Source organism: Magnolia sinica, chromosome 10 (genome assembly GCF_029962835.1).
Source record: "Magnolia sinica isolate HGM2019 chromosome 10, MsV1, whole genome shotgun sequence".
NCBI lineage: Eukaryota > Viridiplantae > Streptophyta > Magnoliopsida > Magnoliales > Magnoliaceae > Magnolia > Magnolia sinica.
The window spans coordinates 86,189,865-86,205,299 of NC_080582.1; positions in this window are offsets into that span (position 1 = coordinate 86,189,865).

Sequence of the window (15,435 nt, forward strand, 5' to 3'; positions counted from 1 at the left end):
CTACAGAGCACCGATCACCAGCCGCTGGCTGGTGGCAGGGGGAAGTAGGCAATCCGATTCCTCCTTATCCGCGCTCTGCGCTCTCCATACCTGGAAATGATTCAGTGGAGCCAGAAGAATCGGAAATATCCTATAGCTATCTATTATATACGATAAACGTTGCAGGGTGATGTACAATCTGGTCTGTCCATATGCACGGACCTAGCATTTATGGTTAACTTCTCAAAAACAACGGCAGCGGATTGCCTGTGACCCCGGGCACAGAGACATCTCTATGCCTGGGCTTTGTGGGGTCCACAGATACGCCAGTGACAAATCCACTCCGTTCATCTGTTTTTTAAGGCCATAATTGGACAAGATAATAAAAATAAGACAGATCCAAAACTCAGGTGAAACATACTAACAAAACAAGCAGAACAACAACGTCCACAGTTGAAACCTTCCTGGAGCTGACCGTGATGTTTATATGCCATCCAAACCGTTCATAAAATTATTACCACTCACATAAACGGTAGGATCAGATATCATCATGATAGAAAACCACCGTCAGGCCTTCAATGACGGTTGTTTTGTGCGGTATGGCCCAGGTAGTTTTAGATCTACCTGATTTTTATAATCCTGCGACATTGTGTTCTTTCAAAACACATGAACGGAGTAGATTTGTCACGAATATCTCTATGGGCCCACACATCTCCACTCCCAAAAATAACACATCCGGAGCGGAGTACGTGCGGCCCGACCTTACCCAACACGGTGTGGCACTTACCGTGGGGCCCACATTGAAGTATGTATTCTATATCCACACCGTCCATCCATTTTCTTCAATTATTTTAGAACACGACTCCAGAACTGAAGTAGATCCTATTTTAAGGTGGACCATACCATTGGAAACAGTGGTGATTGTCCATTAATGAGCCACAAAACTTTTGGATCAAGCTCATATTTGCTTTTTACCTTTCATCTAGGTTTACATTGGATGCAAAATAAATATCACGGAAACATTAAATGTATACACTATTAAGTTTTTAATGATAGTACGTTCAATCGCTGCTGTTTCCTATGGCCCACAAAATCTTGAACCTGATTATTTTTGAGCTCATGCACTGAATGATCTGGAAAAACGGATGGACGGTGTGGATGTAGAATACATACAGAAAAGCAGGCCCCACCTAATCGACTAACATCAGTTCTATCCGTTTAATCTGTTGCTGTTAAAATGCGGCGGAAACTACAGAACCAGACGGTCCTGTCTGGAGCTCTATGGGACCCACTGTGATGTATATGTTTGATCCACACCGTCCATCCATTTTTACATAACATTTTATGGAATTACGCCAAAAAAGAGATATATTGAAGGATCAAGTGGACCACACCACAGAACAGTAGGGATTAAATTCTACCGTTGAAAACTTACTAAGGCCCACCATTATATTTATTTGCCATCCAACTGGTTCATAAGGTCACATATACCTGAATGAAGTGAAATTTCATAGTTAAGCTTTCAATCCCCACTTCTTCTTGTAGTGTGGTCCACTTGAAACTTCAATCTGTCTCATTTTTGTGCTTATACCATAAAAAGGTCTGTCAAAATGGATGGATGGTGTGGATAAAACATATGCATCACGTCGAGCCCACAAAGCCCTGACAGGACCGTCCGTCTCTCTAACTAAGTCCTTCTGAGATAGTACCCAGTCCGGACGCCCGATGGATTCTTCACCCTCCCACGTGTCCTGTGGAGAGCTAGTTCAATGCCGGATATATAGGGACCACCATGTTAGGTATTAAAATCCCCACCGTCAGTCGTGTGATATTCCCAATGTGACAATCCACGTGAGTTCACATCTATTGCTTGTCTTCGAGCTAATTTGGCCACCCGAGCCACACTTGACAAGCACATTCAATGAAAGATATAAATTAAGGAATACGTAACCGTGGTTCGGAGGGGATTGGAGGGGGTTTCCAATCCCCCGATTGTTTGGCAGCACCGGGTCGTTTGGCACCTTCCATCGGAGGGGGTTTCAAATTCCCTCGGTTGTTTGGTAGCACAAAGTAATTGGGGATTGCCAATCAGGGTTTCCAATCCCCTCTTTGAGGGGGTTTGTAATCCATGGTCAGAGCTTGGATTACACTTAAAATCATTTCAGTAGTTGCAGGTGTAACATATATGTCACTGTACACTATCATTCTATTGAGCACATGGCCCACTAATGATGATTAGCACCGTCCAAACATTGTCCATGTAAATCAACACTGTCCAAACATTGTCGGCACCGTTTGAACATTGTCCATATTATTAATCAACGATTAAAAATCATTGGTTAGTCACTCAGACATGATCTTGTGCTTGCGGTCCATCTGAGACTTGGAATTTCATCATTTTCAGGAAAAGCATATATTTCAGCGGGCTTATCACAACCATAGTGTCAAAAATTATATCTCTCACTAATTAGGGATATTAAAGTTGATTTAGTAATTAAATTCAAACCCCTGTGAATATACCATGCATTGGTATTTTTGAATTAAAGTTGATTCACACTCCAGGGTGTCAAACACACCGGGAGGATTGCTAATTCAGGGGGTTTCCAATCTTGGGGGTTTCAAATCCAGGGGGTTCCAAATCCACGCCCCCGAATAGGCTATAACTGGGGGTTGCAAATCCAGGGGGTCTCCAGTCCCCTCTTTAAGGGGGTTTGCAATCCATCGGTGAGAGCTTGGATTACACCTAAAATTATTTTAATAGTTGTAGGTGTAACATGTGTGTCACTATACACTATCATTCTATTGGGCACATGGCCCACTAATGATGATCAGCACCGTCCAGACATTGTCCATGTAAATCAACGATTAAAAATCATTGGTTAGTCACTCAAACATGATCTTGTGCTTGTGGCCCATCCGAGACTTGGAATTTCATCATTTTCAGGCAAAACATATATTTCAGCGGGCTTATCACAACCATTGTATAAAAAATTAAATATCTCACTAATTAGAGATATTAAAGTTGAATTAGCAATTAAATTTAAATCCTTGTAAATATACTACAGATAAGTTCATTTGGATTGAAGTTGATTCACACTCTAGGGTACCAAACACACTGGGAGGATTGCAAATCCAGGGGGTTCTGAATCCAGGGGGTTACAAATCCACGCTCCCAAACAAGCCCTTACCTGTGCACCAATTCTCACGAGAACTCGTGAAAACTTTTTCAGAACTCATCACACGCTATGTGACCTATTCATATGATGCATCACCCCATAAAGCCTCAGACTTCAATTTTAACATTATTCAAAACTTTAATGGGTCCTGGAAAAGAGAGATAAATTGTTTCTTTTTTTCATGGCCCCACCTAAGTTTTGAATCAGAGTAAAAGTTGGGTCTCGAAAGTTTCATGGGTGCTGTATTACATGAACAATTCAAATTTTGGGCATACATTAGGTGTGATGAGTTTTGAAAAAAGTTTTCAAGAGTTCTCGTGATAACCGCTGCCATGAAACCATTCTTGGTATAAATTATGGACTCACATATCACATTGCATAATGATACATATGTTGTCTATTTATTTTTCCCTACTTATCATATTATAAATTTATAATTCTGTAAAATAAATAAATAAATCAAAAATATTAAAGACAAGCTGAAGCACGTGTGATTACATTGTCCTTAAGGCACTGTTTGTCACTTCTCATAGTTATTGAGATTGCTAGCAGGCTGTAAGCAAATAGCTTCTAAAATATGACGAGCCTGTGTGTAGTTTTCCATTTAGCAAGCGCGAAAAAATCACTAATTGAATTCTGTGACACAGTTTGCTCGCAAATTAAAAATTTTAAAGAAAATTGCCAAATTAAAGAGAAATTCATAAAAGAAATTGCTGGCTTAGACCACTACACTGATCTGTTTCTTGAGAACTTGTTGGCTAAGGTTTATATTGAACCTTGTTGGCTTGATCAGAAATCTCTTGAGCTTTACTGTTTTGTATGAAAGAGTGATTCAAGTAGCTTTGTAATGGTGAAATGAACCATCCAGGCTCTGTTTACATGGGCTAGGGTAGTTGGACGTTTTGGTCCAAGGTCATAACTTTAAATGATTGTTTCTGATTGTTGGTGAAAAACTAGCCATTATTTAACTGTTTCTAACTATTTTACATGTGGAAAAATCAATTGCAGACTAGCCGTTTAGACTCGCACCCGCAAAGTGAAAAGTGCACTGTTGGAAATTATACAGATTAATGTATATCTGTATAATGTGGAAACCGAAAAGGCAAAATAGTCAGAAATCAGGACAGGCTGAAGCACATCTGAAACGCTGTCCTTAAAGCGTTATTTGCCCCTACTCAAGTGAATTGAGTATGCTGGTAGGTTACAGGCAAATAGCTTCTAGGATACGACGAGCCTGGTGTGGGTCTGCGTTCAGCAAACACGAAGGCCCACCAAATGGAACTCAATTACACACTTTTTGGCAGTATTACAGTATAAAGGAAAAATCCCAAAAGAAGAAGAAAAGAAGAGAAAAACTTCTGTACAGGTCAGTTCAAATCTTCAGTTACTGGTTCAGTTGAACCGTTTTAGACCACACCGTTGGTCTGTTCTTCAAGCTAAGGTTTAAGCTTTGCTATTTTGCTTGAAACACTAGAATATATGAGTGGAGAGGGGCTGGCTGTCTCAGTTCGTATGGGTTTGCTGGAGTAAGTTGAGATGGTTTGGAAACCCATCCAGGTCCTCCTTTTATAGGCTATGGTGGCTAGGGGGTTATGGTCCAGAGACTTAAATTCCATTAAGCCATTTCTGGCTGTTGGAAAACTAGTCGTTTTCTGACTACAAACCAGATGGGCCAGCTGACGGACTGTGTTTCCCTTCAGTAGTCCTACGGACTATCCATATGCAACGGGTGTATTTTAACTTCGCTGCCGAAGGGGTTCCGATTTATATTATATATAAAAAATTAGCACTCTAGGCTTCTTTCTCGTATGCTTTTGTTTTTTTTTTTTCCCACGATTGAGAACTTATACTACTAAGGTACATTGTTTTGGGTATGGAAACATGGTTTTGAACAAAAATATCTCTAATTTTTACAGTATCGGTGGAGGTCCAGTTTGATTAGGCATGTTTTGTTCCGATCGAATAAAACAATTATGTGGTACGTGGGTCTATACTTATATAAATGCCTCCTTCCTTATCTGAAAACGGATTGGTTACTCACCTGCCACCAGAGACCGGTGGACGATGGTCGGTGCTCCGTGGCCGTGGGATCCACCATGATGTATCTGTTTCATCCACGCCGTTGATCCATTTTTAAAGATCATTTTAAATGTTAATATAAAAAATTTGAGAGGGATGTAAATCTCAGGTGGACCACACCACAAGAAAACAATAGTGATTGATATCCATCATTAAAATCCTCATAAGGCCCAATGTACTGTTTATTTGACATCCAATCTGTTGATTAGGTCATACAGACCCAGATTCAGGCAAAAAAACAAATATCAGCTTGATTCAAAATTTTTATGGCCTCCAAAAAGTTTTTAATGGTCTACGTTCATTCAAAACTGCTTCGTGTAATGCGGTTCACTTGAGATTGTTATATAACTAATTTTTGGCCTTATATCATAAAATGTTCTAGAAAAATTTATGGATGGCATGGGATGAAACACATACATCATGATGGGGCCCACAGAGCACCGATCACCAGCCGCTGGGGGAGTAGGCAATCCGATTCCTCCTTATCCGCGCTCTGCGCTCTCCATACCGGGAAATGATTCAGTGGAGCCAGAAGAATCAGTAATACCCTTTAGCTATCTATTTTATACGATAAACGTTGCAGGGTGATGTAAAATCTGGTCTGTCCATATGCACGGACCTAGCATTTATGGTTAACTCCTCAAAAACAACGGCAGCGGATTGCCTGTGACCCCGGGCACAGAGACATCTCTATGCCCGGGCTGTGTGGGTTCCACAGATATGCCAGTGACAAATCCACTCCGTTCATCTGTTTTTTAAGGCCATAATTGGACAAGATAATAAAATTAAGACAGATCCAAAACTCAGGTGAAACAAACTAACAAAACAAGGAGAACAACAACGTCCACAGTTGAAATCTTCCTGGAGCTGACCGTGATGTTTATATGCCATCCAAACCGTTCATAAAATTATTACCACTCACATAAACAGTAGGATCAGATATCATCATGATAGAAAACTTCTGTCACCGTCAGGTCTTCAATCACCGCCGTTTTGTGCGGTATGGCCCAGGTAGTTTTAGATCTACCTGATTTTTATAATCCTGCCAGATTATGTTCTTTCAAAACACATGAATGGAGTAGATTTGTCACAAATATCTCTATGGGCCCACACATCTCCACTCCCAAAAATAACACATCCGGAGCGGAGTACGTGCGGCCCGACCTCACCCAACACGGTGTGGCGCTTACCGTGGGGCCAACATTGAAGTATGTATTCTATATCCACACCGTCCATCCATTTTCTTCAATTATTTTAGACACGACCCCAAAAATGAAGTAGATCCTGTTTTAAGGTGGACCATAACATAGGAAACAGTGGTGATTGTCCATTAAGGAGCCACCAAACTTTTGGATCAAGCTCATATTTGTTTTTTTCCTTTCATCTATGTTTCGGATGGAAAATAAATATCACGGAAACATTAAGGTGTACACTATTAAGTTTTTAATGATAGCACGTTTAATCACTGCTGTTTCCTATGGCCCACAATATCTTGAATCTGATTATTTTTGAGCTCATGCCCTGAAATGATATGGAAAAACAGATGGACGGTGTGGATGTAGAATAAATACAGAAAAGTAGGCCCCACAGCAGGGAGCCGAACCTAATCGACTAACGACAGTCCAATCCGCATAACCTGTTGCTGTTAAAATGCGGTATCAAGCTAGAGACGGACTCCTGTCTGGGGATCTATGGGCCTACTGTGATGTGTACGTTTTATCCACACCGTTCATCCATTTTTATATATCATTTTAGGGAATCACCTCAAAAAAGAGATATATTGAAGGATAAAGTGGGCCACACCACAGAAACAGTGGGGATTAAATTCCTGCGGTTGAAAACTTACTAAGGCCCGCCGCTATGTTTATTTGCCATCCAACCGGTTCATAAGGTCACATAGACTTGAATTAAGTGAAAATATAGATATCATCTTGATCGAGAGCTTCCGTGGCTTTCAAGAAGTTTTTTCATAGTTAAGCTTTCAATCCCCACTTCTTCTTGTGGTGTGGTCCACCTGAAACTTCAATATGTCTCATTTTCCTGTTCGTAGCATAAAAAGGTCTGTCAAAATGGATGGATGGTGTGGATAAAACAAATACATCACGTTGAGCCACAAAGCCCTGACGGTACCGTCTGTCTCTAGCAAAGTCTTTCTGAGATAGTACCCAATCCGCACGCCCGATGGATGCATCACCCTCCCACGTGTCCTGTGGAGAGCTAGTTCACTGCCTGTTATACAGGAACCACCATGTTAGGTTTTTAAAATCCCCACCGTCAGTCGTGTATATTCCCGATGTGACTATCCACGTAAGTTCACATCTATTGCTTGTCTTCAAGCTAATTTGAATATCTTCCTTTTGGCCACCCGAGCCACACCTGACGAGCACGTTCAGTGAAAAATATACATAGAGAAATACTCACCTACCCGCTGGTTCTCCCGAGAACTCGTGAAAATTTTCAGAACTCATCTCATATGATAGATCACCCCATAAAGCCTCGGACTTGAATTTTATCATTATTCAATGTTATAATATTTGGTTGAATTAAATAGATCATTCAAATCGAGAATCAAAAAACAAAATAAAATTTTCGAGAAAGATGACTTATTGAATTGAGTCGAGGCATAATTAAGTCACTCGGTTTGAAATAGAATTTGCTCCCCTTAGACAGCGTTCCAAGTGTAACAAGTTTCCAGAGCAATTGACCTCCAGGATACAACGACTATGACCCGGTCCCAGCGGTGCACTCACTGTACACGGGCTCGAATCACTTGCAGTTTAACCCGAAAGTACTAAGTTGACTCAGCGATGAACTCGGTAAAATTCTTAAACCGGAATATCAGAAAGAGTTTTATAAAAGAGAAGAATTTTCGTATTTTCAAATATAAATCGGAAGTTTTTATATAGACTCCGAAGTGGTCCATAAGCACTCTTTACAAAGGGTTAGGTCTGTTGGGTTTAAACCCAACAAGTGCGACCAACCGGAACGGACACACCTCTCTGTTTTAAAACAAAATGGCGCAAATGCAAGTCACTCTCGCAAATAAAGTCCCTCGAGTATCTATATACACACATCGCACGCGCACCCGCACCTACACCTACGCCCAGCCCAGCCCAGCCTGTCCCATTACGCACGCGCACATGCACACGGACTCGGCTCGACGCGCGTGTGCGTGTGGTCAATGACATAAATTAGAGCTATTGGCATAGCCCCCACAGGACCAAATTCACATGCCCTTTAAAAGGGGCTCAAGCCCAATGTAAAAAGACTATCTTATATACAAGATAATTATCTTTGTCAAATTTGATGTGGGACAAAACTCACAACTCAAAAAGCACCAAAACTTTTCAAATATGGAGGGAAACCGAAAATTTGAAAACCAATTTTTTAATATTTATTTCAAAACAAAATACAATAATTCCCCACATGTTTTAAAATAAAACTCTTTCGGGTTAAAGCGTAATAGTTTTGCAATGGTGCCGGTGTCACCATAAACTTGAACCAACATTAGAGTAAGAAAGACAGGTTTATAGGAATCAGGTGACACCATAGTCTTGAACCTGAATCCTTTTAATATAGATCGCAAGTACATACCACTCATACAACTCTTTCTCTACAAGTAATTCTGCGGTTCGATACATTTCGGCCATACACCATTACCTGGATTTCATGAGTGCTCTAGAGAATTCGCCTAGATTTTCATAGGAAGCGGCCTCCACTTCCACACCCATATAGGTGAATTTCATCAAGTGTATGCAACAACTGTATACGCCACCAAATATATGGCTATGGATCCATTAAGAGTTCTAAAAACTCATCATTCCGTGTTGTTGCTCGCACTGTACACTATAGAAGGGGCTCATATAACTCAGTATAATCGTCTATCTCGTGTCTTGTTGTTTACTAATTGAACCTAACTCATGAGATCTCCACTTATATAGGTTGGGTTGCCGACACTGGCAACTCATATATTAGGCTCAGCCCCATTCTCTTCGATGTATCATTGACTAACATTTAGATAGTCCTTTGGTCGGAGGATCTGTCAGATTTTTTTTTGACCTCACAAAGTCAATAGATATGACTCCATTAAGCAACATGTGTTTCACTATATTATGTCTGAGTCTAATATGTCTACTATTTCCATTATATATTTTACTCTTTACTTTTGATATAGCTGTTTGACAGTCACAATAAATAGACACGGCCGATACAGGCTTGGCCACAATGGTATACTAGCTAAGAAATTTCTAAGCAACTCGGCTTCTGATCCAGCCTTTTCTAAGGCAATAAACTCGGATTCCATAGTCGACCGAACGATACATGTCTGCTTAGTAGACTTTCAAGAGACTGCTCCTCCGCCCAAAGTGAAAATGTATCCGCTAGTGGATTTTGTCTCATCTAAATCACTGATCCAGTTAGCATCACTATATCCTTCCAATACATGGAGATAACCATTATAATGTAAACCATAGGTCATACTACCTTTTAAGTATCTCAAAATTCTAGACAAGGCATTCCAATACTCTTTTCCAGGGTTATATATATATATATATATATATATATATATATATATATATATATATATATATATCTACTTAGCCTTCCTACTGCAAAAGTTATGTCTAGTCTGGTATAGTTTGTTAGATACATGAGGCTACCAATTATTCTGAAATACTCCAATTGAGACACATTATTTTTTGTATTCTTCATGAGAGTCACACTATAATCATAAGGAGTACTAATAGGTAAACAGTCAAAATGGCTAAACTTTCTCACTATCTTCTCAATATAATGAGATTGTGATAATATAATAACACCATCTTTCCTGATTACTTTAATACCCAAGATTACACTAGCCTCTCATAAGTCTTTCATGTCAAACTTAGATGATAAGAATTTCTTAGTTGCATTAGCTAATTTAATATTAGTTCCAAAAATAAGCATGCCATCAACATAAATGCATATAATAACATAATTAGTTTCAGAAATTTTACTATATACACATCTATCTACATCATTTATATGATAACCATTTGATTTTAAAACACCATCAAATTTCTCATGTTATTGTTTAGGAACTTGTTTTAAACCATATAGTGATTTAATTAGTTTACATACTTTATTTTCTTTGCCTGATATCTTATAACCCTCATGTCATTCCATATATATTTTTTCTTCTAAGTCTCTATTTAGGAAAGACGTCTCAACGTCTATCTGGTGTACCACCAGTTTATATATGGAGGCTATCGCTATCAAGACCCTAATAGTTATAATTCCAGTTACAGGGGAATATGTATCAAAGTAATTTATTCATTCATTTTGTTTAAAGCCTTTTGCTATCAACCTATCCTTAAACTTATCAATAGTTCCATCTGGTTTTAGTTTCTTTCTAAACACCTATTTACAGCCTATTGGTTTGTTTCCAGGTAGTAGATGTATAAGTTTCTAAGTGTTGTTAGATATTATAGATTCCAACTCATCATTTATTGCTTCATTCCAAAAGGTTGTATCTAAAGAGTTAATTGCTTCTGTATACGTTTTAGGATCATCTTCTACTAAGAAAGTGAAAAAACCATCTCTTAGGTTAGTTTTTCTTCTAACCCCAGTACTTTTTTTTTTTTTTGTATCTCTTCTGCTACTTTCTCGTAAGCATTTTTACTAGTAGACGCGATATCTGATTCATTGACTTCCTCTATTCCTATAAATTTAGATTTCATAGGGAATATGTTTTCAAAGAATTCTGCATCCATAGCTTTTATAATTGTATTAAGATCTATAATATTTTCCTTGGCTTTTAAAACTAGAAACCTTTAGGCTGCATTGTTTTGTGCGTACCCTATAAATACACAGTCGGTCGTTTTGAAACCTAACTTTCTTTTCTTATTTTCAGGAAATCCTACTTTAGCAAGACACCCCTACACCAGTCCCAACAGTGTATTCACTGTACACGGGCTCGAACCACTTGCAGTTTAACCCGAAAGTATTGAGTTGACTCAGCGATGAACTCAGTAAAATTCTTAAACCAGAATATCAGAGAGAGTTTTATAAAAGAGAAGGATTTTTATATTATCCCCGGAAACTAAGTTTCGCCTCATGTCTGGGACGTGCAGTACATTAGTTAGAATCACTTTCTTTCCAGAGGTGAATATCAGTTCGACAGTTCCTTTGCCGACGACCTTTGATCGGACTTCATTACCCATTTGGACTTCTTGACCATCGGTTAATTCCTCATAGGTTTTGAAGGCTGATTTGTCGTAGCACACGTGTACAGTAACAACAGTATCATACCACCAACCTGGAACTTTGCCTTAGATAGTATTCACCTTAGTGATCATAGCCACGATATCGCCTTCTTCTACTGCACTTGCCTCTTTCTTAGATTTGCGATAGCGGCATACTCGAGCATAGTGCCTAGTTTTTTCAAAGACATGGCATATGCCCTTGAACTTTCCGTTCTTCTTTTGGGTGTTCTTCTTGAATTTCCCTTTATTGAGTTTCAGGGAATAGTCCTTCTCGGGATGTTTGTTATTAGTGTTTTCTACAACATGTACCTTGGACGAGGTATTCCCGTTATCACTTTTTTTATCGCGGTTACGGGATTCTTCCTCAATCCTGAGGTGTTTCTGGATTTGTTCCAGTGTGCAGTCCTCGGTTTTATGCAGCAACTTCTTTCTATAGTCTTTCCACATCGGTGGCAATTTGACGATTATAGCCTCGACTTGGAATGATTTAGGAAGATCGATTTTTACGGCTTTGATTTTGTTTACTATTAGCTGCAATTCTTGGATTTGGGGCAGTAGCGGTTTATTATCTACCATGCTGAAGTCCAAATACCTGGTGATGAGAAACTTGTTGGTACCTTCTTCTTCAGCCTTGTATTTGAATTCCAGAGCCGTCCAGATCTCTTTTGCTCATGACGTCTGTTGGTACAGATCGTACAGGCGGTTAGAGAGAGCGTTCAGAATGTGTCATCGACACAAGAGTTCGTCTTCGGCTCTTTTGATGCGGGCAGTTATTTGTTCAGGTGTGTCGTTGTCAGATGCTTCAGGTAGTGCTTGTAAATTTGGATCTAATATGTAATAGATCTTCAATGCCGTCAGGAGAAATTTCAGCTTGTCTTGTCATCTTGTAAAATTGGTTCCATCGAACCGATCAAGACGTATCAAGTCCTGATTCATCAACTTGATGGATGAAACACTGTCGGCTTCTATCAGGAAATAACGCTTTAAGATTGTTGGAAATTATATAGATTAATGTATTTCTGTATAATGTGGAAACCGAAAAAGCAAAATAATAAAAAATCAGGACATGCTGAAGCACATCTGAAACGCTGTCCTTAAAGCGTTATTTGCCCCTACTCAAGTGAATTGAGTATGCTGGTAGGTTACAGGCAAATAGCTTCTAGGATATGACGAGCCTGGTGTGGGTTTGCGTTCAGCAAACACGAAGGCCCACCAAATGGAACTCAATTACACACTTTCTGACAGTATTACAGTATAAAGGAAAAATCCCAAAAGAAGAGAAACTTGCAGTCGTTCAAATCTTACTCGGTTCGGTTGAACTGATTCAGACCACACCGTTGGTTTGTATTCTTCAAGCTAAGGTTTAAGCCTTGCTATGTTCTTGAAACATTAGAATATATGAGTGGAGAGAGGCTGGTCGTCTTAGTTCGTATGGGTTTGATGGAGTGAGTTGAGATGGTTTGGAAACCCATCCACGTCCTCCTTTTATAAGGCTATGGTGGCTAGGGGTTATGGTCCAGAGACTTAAATTCTATTAAGCCATTTATGGTTTTGGAAAACTAGCCGTTTTATGGCCATTTTTTGACTATCGTGCATGGGCCATTAAGCTGTTGTATGCTGACTGTTGTGAGACAACGGATAACCATTTTCTAACTGTTGGGCTGTTCATGCAGCAGTTACAGCTGGACCCTGCACTAATGGCTCAACTGTTACAGTTTCTGCTGCAACAACTCTTTTTAGTCCCTCTATTTATATTGAGAGATTTCTCTCCCAGTCCTTTAGTCTCTCTGCTAACCAACCACCCGCCATAGTCACTTAGTCGCACCGCGACTCGCACACGTCTCGCTCCGGTTCGCTCAAGGTCAAAGGATCGCGGGACTCGATGGAACAGAACGGACTAGGATACGGGTCTTACAGCTCTTTTCAGTCCCTCTATTTATACTGAGAGATTTCTCTCCAGGTCCTTTAGTCTCTCTACTAACCAGCCACCTACCATAGCCACTTAGTAAAGTGCTCAACGTCCTACTTATTAAGACAAAATTTTCTTACCTCATTTTTATATGAGACTATTCTCAAAACACAAAAAATTAAGTTTTTACAAACGTCTTTTATATATATTTATATATAATTTTTTATTTATTGAAAATATTTTTTAATCAAAACATTTTCTATAACACTGACTTGGTGAAAAAGAGTGGAACTTAGTGATGGAAGGAGCAAATGTCATTGACATTGTTGTGGGTGTTGCTTAAAAGAGGTTGTGATGCATAACTCTCTCAGCTGGAAGTGGATTGCGCGGTCCATTGGCCTAAGTGTTGTGTTGATGTAGTAAAATTTTGTGAGATGCACCATGATGTATGGGGCATATCCACACTGCGCATTATTTTTGTGAGATCAGTTTAAACCATGGCTCAAGAATAAAAATAAAGCAAATTCAAAGCTCAAGTGAAGACCATATCAATGGAGGTAGTAGAGACAATGATGCTGACTGTTGAAATCTTATTAGGATTTGTTTATTTTCCATTCAACCTGTTCATAAAGTCATGCGTTTCTAGATAAAGGGAAAACACAAATATCAACTCAATTTAAAACTTCTGCAGCATCCAAGTAGTTTTGGATGATAGGTTGGTGTGGTATGCGAGATTTGGATATCTGCATCATGACGTAGATATCGTAAAATGAATGGATGGTATAGACATAACAAATGCATCATGGATCCACATAGCTTGGCCGCATCAAAACACCACTGAGGTTGGTGGTGTTCCGCACACAATCCGCTTGCCCTTGCTGTGTGAATGTGTTATGTGAAGATGAGTGCTGACATTCCTCGAGCTCTTAGTTGTAACTGGTACAAACGATTGAAAGGAGATTAAAGTTACACGGGCCTTAACAGTATTGTATTTATTATATTCACACTGTTCATCCATTTGGCAAGATCATTTTAAAGTATGAGTTGTATCAAAAGCTCAAGTGGACCACACCAAAAATAACAGTGGAATAATGATTCTCACCATTAAAACATTCATAGGCCCCCCATAATATCAAATCTGTTCATAAGGTCACATGGATGTGGATGAAGAGGGAAAACAAATATCACAAGTTCACGAATTTTGTGACTTACAAGAGTGTTTTAATAGTAGACGCTCAATCCCCCACTGCTTTTTGCAGTGTGGTCTATTTAATCTTTGGAATTGTTTAAGTTTTAACTCAAGCCTTGCTACTATATGGCTAAATGGATGGATAATTTGAATATAACACAAACCTCAAGATGGGACTGGAGAACCTGATGACGTCAAGCCACCAGGTTGGTGGTTTGTAGCACACCAGCCAATCAGCTTCCCCTATGACTAGAGCTGGGCATGGGATGACTCGGCTGACTCGACCTGAACCAAATGGGTTAGTCTGAACTGAATAGGCTTCGCTCGATTCAAACTCAAACCGAGTCGAGTCCGAGTTACTCAGTAACTCAATCCAACTCGACCTGAAACTCGATACGGTCAGACTCGACTCAGATTTGGATATATATGTGTGTGTGTGTGGAAAAGATTCTATGAGGTCGAGCTCATGGGAACTCCCCATGAGGTCAAGTTGTGTGCGACCCACCATGATGTATGCCAAACATCAACACAGTGCATTTGATGGGTCCCCTTTAAATTTTGGGATATCCTAAAAATCAACCTTATACGAAACTCAAGCGGGTCATACCATCTAAAATCATGTGAAGACATGTCTAAAATATGTAAAAGCACTTGGTGGGGCCCACTTGAAATTTGGATGCGTCTATAACTTGGTCTGACCCCTCAACCAAGTGCGAAACACATAATGGATGGGCTGGATTAGTGAACTACATCTCGGTGGGCCCAAAAAATGATTATGAATGTTTTAATATAGGGTAACCCCTCTCAACTTTTGTATGTGGTGTGGCCCACACAAGCCACTGATTGACTTGATTTTTAAGC